At 33.7% G+C, this 6,742-nt stretch overlaps 1 pseudogene; it reads left to right on the top strand.

Moving 5' to 3' along the window:
• The first annotated feature begins 889 nt into the window (after positions 1 to 889).
• On the top strand, positions 890 to 4,998 carry LOC127093529 (extra-large guanine nucleotide-binding protein 1-like; annotated as a pseudogene).
• The last annotated feature ends 1,744 nt before the right edge of the window (positions 4,999 to 6,742 follow it).

Raw genomic sequence — 6,742 nt, 5'->3', positions numbered from 1 at the left:
AATCTAGAGATCAAAATATGTTAAAATCTAGAAATCTAGGTCAATGGATGTAATTTGTAAGATTGATTTTGTCATACAACACAATTTATTTTTTATTTACCTTCTATTTTTATATAAATTTTGTTCATCTGTAATCTAAGAAAAAAAATCACTAGTTAAATAGTGAGTGTTTAATTTTTACATTTTTTACACTTTGGTAATATATTTATCTCTTTTTTGTTTTCACTTTGCTCGTATATGCTTTTATTTATTGTAAAACAAAAAGTTTAAAAAATACTACTCTATTCTTGACTTAAAGACATGATTTCTCTCATAAAATATTATCAAGATTTCAACTTTAAAAGATAAAAAATAAAAGTAATATTTTGACCAAATATTTCAAAGACTCAGACTATATACAAAAATGGTTATGATTGACACAGTCTCACACAATCTCAATCGTTTGGTAAAAAAATTAATAGTCTATATTTTAATTTTTGTATTTAAAATTTTAAAAACTAAAATATATTTTAAAGTTTAAATCGTTTGATATTAAGAGAAAAATGTTGATGCATTAAAGTATAAATTTATTTAAACTGTCAACCAATTTATCCCGTCAAATCAAACTAAAAATTTTAAAATACAGATATAACATGACGAAATAATATATTTTTATTTGATGATAATGTAAAACTATTTTACGGTCGGTACATAAGACAAACAATAATTAAACCATTTATATTAAACCAACAGCATCCGAGAAACATAAGACAAACAATAGTAACACAGCATCTATGTCCAAATCTGTGTTTGAGGATGCAACACCCGACTCTTAACGTTGTTGTTATACAAATTGACATTATTTTTCGTCATGAAAAAGAAAGCGAACCAAATCAATGACACGTTTGAGAATGCATTTATTCTTCTAGCACTTTTTTTTCAAATGGAAATTGAAATACACGTTGGTTTGAAAATTGAAACATTCTAAGCATTTTCCTCCTAGTTTCCATTCAAACGTTTGGAACACGTCCCACTACTTAAACAAGGTACCTTAATTTTCTCTAACCACATCCACTTTGGTCAACTCAGCAATTTCTTATTCCATCTTTCTCTTCTTCACTTCAATCCAATTTTGCTTTTGAGAATTTGCTTCTTTCATCTTTTTCAACACACGGGGTTCTAAAGTTACCTTTTTTGTTTCATGGGTTTTCTTAAAAAAGTGTTCTTTTGATGTGAATCAGTGGATTCTACTCTGGGTTTGTTTTCAATTTTTGAGTGTGTTGATAAAAATGGTTTCTTTTTTAAGAAAGTTAAGAACTTCTTCTGTTCCTCCTATGGAAACAGAAGACAGCATTAGTGGTAGTAGTAACTTTGAATATTCTTTTGCTGTTGTTTACACTGGTCCTCCTCTTAATCATTCAATCCCTGAAATCCCTACTTTCAAAATTGATCAAGTTCCAATTGCATCTGTAGCTCCTTCTCTTTCTCATGATTTCAATGTACCTGTTATTCAACCACTTGGTAAACTTCATCACAGAAATAAGCTCAAACACAAAAGAACAACTTCAGATTCTACTGTTTATCCTAATTTAGAATCTGATGTAGTTGAAATTGAAGCATCAAAAAGTGATGTTCATGTTCATGTTCATGTTCATGTTGATTTGAATGAGAATAAGAATGAGGATGGAGTTGTTGATGATGTTCCTACAAATTCTGATACAAAAGAATCAGGTTCTGGTTTAGGTATAGGGTTTAGGACTTCTGAGATTTGTTCAATAAGTGAAGAAGAAGAAGAAGAAGAAACAGTTAAAACAAAACATGTTAAACATCCTTCAGCGGTTACATTCTGCGACCCCGAATCGAATTGCGTGGTAGAAATCGAAAGTGATGAGTTTTTTGATTCTCGCAATGTAAGTGTACCTGTGAAGGCACATGCAATTAGACCAGGAAAAAAAGGGTCTTGTTATAAGTGTTTCAGAGGGAATAGTTTAACTGAGAGAGAGGTTTGTATTGTTTGTAATGCAAAGTATTGTAGATACTGTGTGATAAGAGCAATGGGATCGATGCCGGAAGGAAGGAAATGTGTCGATTGCATTGGTTATGGAATCGATGAGAGTAAAAGAAGCAAGCTTGGCAAGTGTTCTAGGATGATGAAACAGTTGTTGTCTGAGACTATTGTGGATCAAATTATGGAAGCTGAAAGGCTTTGTGAAGCTAATCAAATTCCACCTGAGCTCGTTCAAGTTAACTCGCAAAGACTTAATCGAGAACAACTTAAGTTGTTGCTTCATTGTGATCATCCTCCGAAAGATCTTAAACCGGGATCTTATTGGTATGATAAAGCTTCTGGATTTTGGGGAAAGGTGAAAAATCTTAGCTCAACTTAATACTCTAATGGAATGTATCTTATATTAAAATTTGATACCAAGGTTGCGCTTTTTCGCTTTCTCTTTATATGATAAATTGAACACATGAACATAGATATAGACATGAAACTTTTCACATGATTAATGAGAGGATTTATGTTTCAGAGTTGTTTAGAAGAACTTAGTCTTGTAAACTTATTTCGATAAGCTTTCTGAGATAGTTTATGAGATTTGTTCGACTTTGCACAAAGTTTCGCTTAATTAAACTGTTTATCCTAAAGCTATAATGCTTGATTATACAGAAAGGTCAACCACCTTGTGAAATTATCAGCCCCCGGTTGGACGTTGGCGGTCGTTTGGAGAAAAATGCAAGCCACGGAAACACAAACGTGATGATAAATGATCGCGTGATTACTAAAAAAGAGATGTTGATACTAAAGGTTGTTGTTCTATTGGAAACTATCATTTTCTTCTTCTTTTAGAGAATGTTAAAGTTAAACCAATAATGTTACTAACAAATGTTGTTTGCAGATGGCAGGAGTACCATGTGAAGGAACTCCACACTTTTGGGTTAATCCTGATGGATCGTACCGCGAAGAAGGACAAAAGAACGACAGAGGATTCATATGGGACAAGGTAGGTGATCGTAGTTTTCTTTAAGTTTGGTTTTCATTGTAACAACGAGTCATCATTAGTTATGCTAGTGGTATTCTGTAAACCGTAAGCCTGACTAATAGAAAGGTATGACAACCGATCATCGGTCAGAGACGTAGACGCAATTGACTGAACTTTATGGTCAAATATTACGTATCTTTGTTTGCGTTTTTGTACATGTTTTCTTTTGAAGTCGGGTTGATGTACTAACCGTTTCCTTTTTGCAGGTTGGAACAAAGGTTGCTTGTGCTATTCTGTCACTGCCAGTTCCTTCAAAGTCTGCGCTTCTTAACGATGAAGTTGAAACAGCTAAGAAACTCGGCCTTCATAAAAAGAAACTTCAAAATATGTTACTCGTCGGTTGTGTCAATTCTGGAGCATGCACTATATTTAAACAGGTTGGTTGGTTGCTTCATGAAAATAACTTCTTCATCTCGTGTATTCAAAATACCTCAATTTTCGGTTACTAAAAATTGAATTTTTTTATCTTAGGCCAAGCTTTTATATAATGCTCCTTTCTCCGAAAATGAGCTTCAAAATATCAAGTTGGTGATTCAAAGCAACCTGTTTACCTACCTTGGTATACTTCTGGAGGCGCGTGAAGATTTCGAAGAAGATAGTTTGCTAGAAAATAGGAAAAGATTGCCTTCTGATGAATCCACATCATCCGGTGAAAATGTTGATACAACAACACCCTATTCAATTGGACAAAGACTGAAAGGTTTCTCGGATTGGTTACTCAAATGCATGCTGTCAGGTAACATGGATGCAATATTTCCAGCTGCTATACGCGAATACGGGCCAATGGTAGAGGAGTTGTGGAGGAACGAGGCGATTCAAGCGACATACAACAGGAGAAATGAACTAAAAACACTACCTAGAAGTGCAAACTATTTTCTAGACAGGGTAAGAATATACTCGTGTGACATTTCATTTCGGACTTATCACTGGATCAATGTTCTTACCATGTTACGCTCTTTTTCTATGAATTCAGGCTATTGAAATTTCGAAGATAGATTACGAACCCTCTGATATGGACATCTTATATGCCGAGGGGATGTCGTTACCGAACAGCCTCACATCAATGGAATTTTCATTTCCAAAGTCAAGCAGAGAGGAGTCTTTGCATCCCGACTATCAACACGATTCTTCTCTCAGGTCAGAATTCTCGCATAAGTATTTCGCTTTTCTGTTCCAACAGCTTTCTTACCCTACTTTTATGCTCGGCTTACAGATATCAACTCATTCGAGTACATCATAAAAATCTTGGAGCAAACTGCAAGTTCTTGGAGATGTTCGAAGACACCGATGTCATTTTGTTCTCAGTCTCGTTAACCGACTATGACGAGTACATTGTAGACAGCAAAGGAGTTTCTACAAACAAAATGTTGGCATCGAAAAACCTATTTGAAAACATCATCGATCATCCGAGTTTCAAGAAGAAGAAATTTGTTTTGATACTCACCAAATTTGATCTTCTAGAGGAAAAGATTGAACATGTTCCACTAAAAAAGTGTGAATGGTTTTCTGACTTCAATCCAGTTACAAGTCACAATAACAAAAGAAGTGGTAATGGTAACAATGGAACTACGCCATCATTAGCTCAAAGTGCTTTTCAATACATTGCTATCAAGTTTAAGAGATTGTTCCATTCTTTCACAGAAAGAATTCTATTCGTTTCTTTGGTTACTGGATTGGAACCTGATACGGTAGATGAAGCTCTTAGATATGGTAGAGAGGTTATAGAATGGGAAAAATGGGATCCTTCTATTGTTAATGAGAAGTCTGAGATTACTTCAACAAGTGCTGAAGAGGCAAGTTCTTCATAAAGTTTTCTCAAGTGATGTATTTGTATAAACAATCATAACAATTATGTAGAGTTCATTAAATTTTCACTTAGTTTTACCCCCAAATATTTAATTTGTATTAGAGTTTTTTTTTTTGTCATTGTTACAAAATTCTAATGTATATAAAAGACTTTTCGTTTTTGTTTTTTTAAGGTTTAATTGCAATTTTAGTCTTTTATTTTAATTGATTCACGAAATTGGTTTCTCTATTTTAAATTTAAACAGTTTTGTTCATTCTCTCATATTTTTGCATTTAAAAGTTAACGATATTTCCATTTTTTAAATGACAAGTTTCTTGTGAAACATGACAAATCATTTTATATAACTATATTGTGGAACTTTATAGATGAAAATATAAGCTAAAAAACGAATATCTCATTGATTTTCTATAAAAAACGTGAGAGGAGAACCAAAATTATTTGAATTTAAAATAGAGAGATTGATTTCGTGAATCAGATAAAATTGGGGGACCAAAACTATAATTTAGTCTTTTTTTTTAATATGGCCAACAACAACCAACCGTTATTCCGTTAAGTGTGGTCGGTTACATGAATCAAATTTTACCATAATGTTTTATGCAAGATCATATTTCTATCCAATTTATTAATATCGAGATCTTTCTTAATAGTTTCTCATATAATTTTTCTAGATTTTTTTTCTATCTATAAATGTTTGATTATTCTCCTCTGATATACTTTCCTTACAACAAAATCTTTAACTCTTATCTCTATATGTCCAAACCACACATCCAATGAATATATTATCATCCCTGCTATAGACGTTACCCCAACACTATCTATAATATTGTCATTTATAATATTATCATGTCTACTCTTGCCACACATCCAATACAATATCCTTCTCTCTACTACACTTACTATATTCTTGTGTTAATTTTTAACCGTCCAACATTCTGTCTCGTTCAACATCGTAGGTCTTACCCCCGAGGTCCTCCTCCTTTTCACTAATCAAGCTTGAATTTGATTGGTTACACCCCCTATATTTCTCCCGCATTTTGTATTACGAACCCAAGATATTTAAATCGTGTGACTTATGGAATGCTATGGTCTCCAACTTTCATCTCTAGGTTAGAAACACTTCTCCTTTTGTTGAACTTACATACTATATACTCTTCTCACTTCTACTTAGGCAAAAGTCATGCATTTCTAAGACTCGTCTCAAAGTCTCCAACCTCATTTTAATCATCCTTCAACTCTTCAAGTAGGACTTTATCATCTACAAGAAGCATACATCTTAGTGTTACCTCTTGGATGTGTTTCTTGAGTACATTCAGTATTAAATTAAAAAGGTAGGGTTTAGGGTTGAACCTTGGTGTAATCCTATTGTAATGGGAAAATCGTTTGTCTCTCTACCTTGCATCTACACACTAGTCGATACCGTTTCATACATATCTTGAATAAATCTAACATAAACAATTCGTATATCTCGAGTCATCTTGTTTCACGTATCATTTACACTTTGTTCTGTGTTATCCAAAAGCCCAATAATACGAGACCCACTTATCGAACCAGCTCAATTAAGCCCAAGGTATAAATACATTCACATAGAATTATCAGGTACACAATATCTAATCTACACACTCATTGTGATTATCTTGAACCCTAAACTGACTTGGGCATTGAAGTGTTAACCATGTAGATACTCCCCCCACCCCTTGGATTCGTTGTATCAGGGATTAGCAATGCCGATTCAAGATTGACACCGATTATTACATCAATTCAAGATTCACGCCTCTGATTAGGGAAGCACCATGATTATAACCTTTGATGCACAATGCTGCATCACCAAACCGCTTAGAAAGCTCTCGTTCACCGTAGTTTCCATGCAATCCTCTCCATTTTCTAGTTCCACAACAGAACAATGGCGCCACCTATG

This window comes from Lathyrus oleraceus, chromosome 6 (genome assembly GCF_024323335.1).
Source record: "Lathyrus oleraceus cultivar Zhongwan6 chromosome 6, CAAS_Psat_ZW6_1.0, whole genome shotgun sequence".
In the NCBI taxonomy this organism is placed as follows: domain Eukaryota; kingdom Viridiplantae; phylum Streptophyta; class Magnoliopsida; order Fabales; family Fabaceae; genus Lathyrus; species Lathyrus oleraceus.
This window is presented reverse-complemented; position numbering and strand designations above follow the sequence as displayed.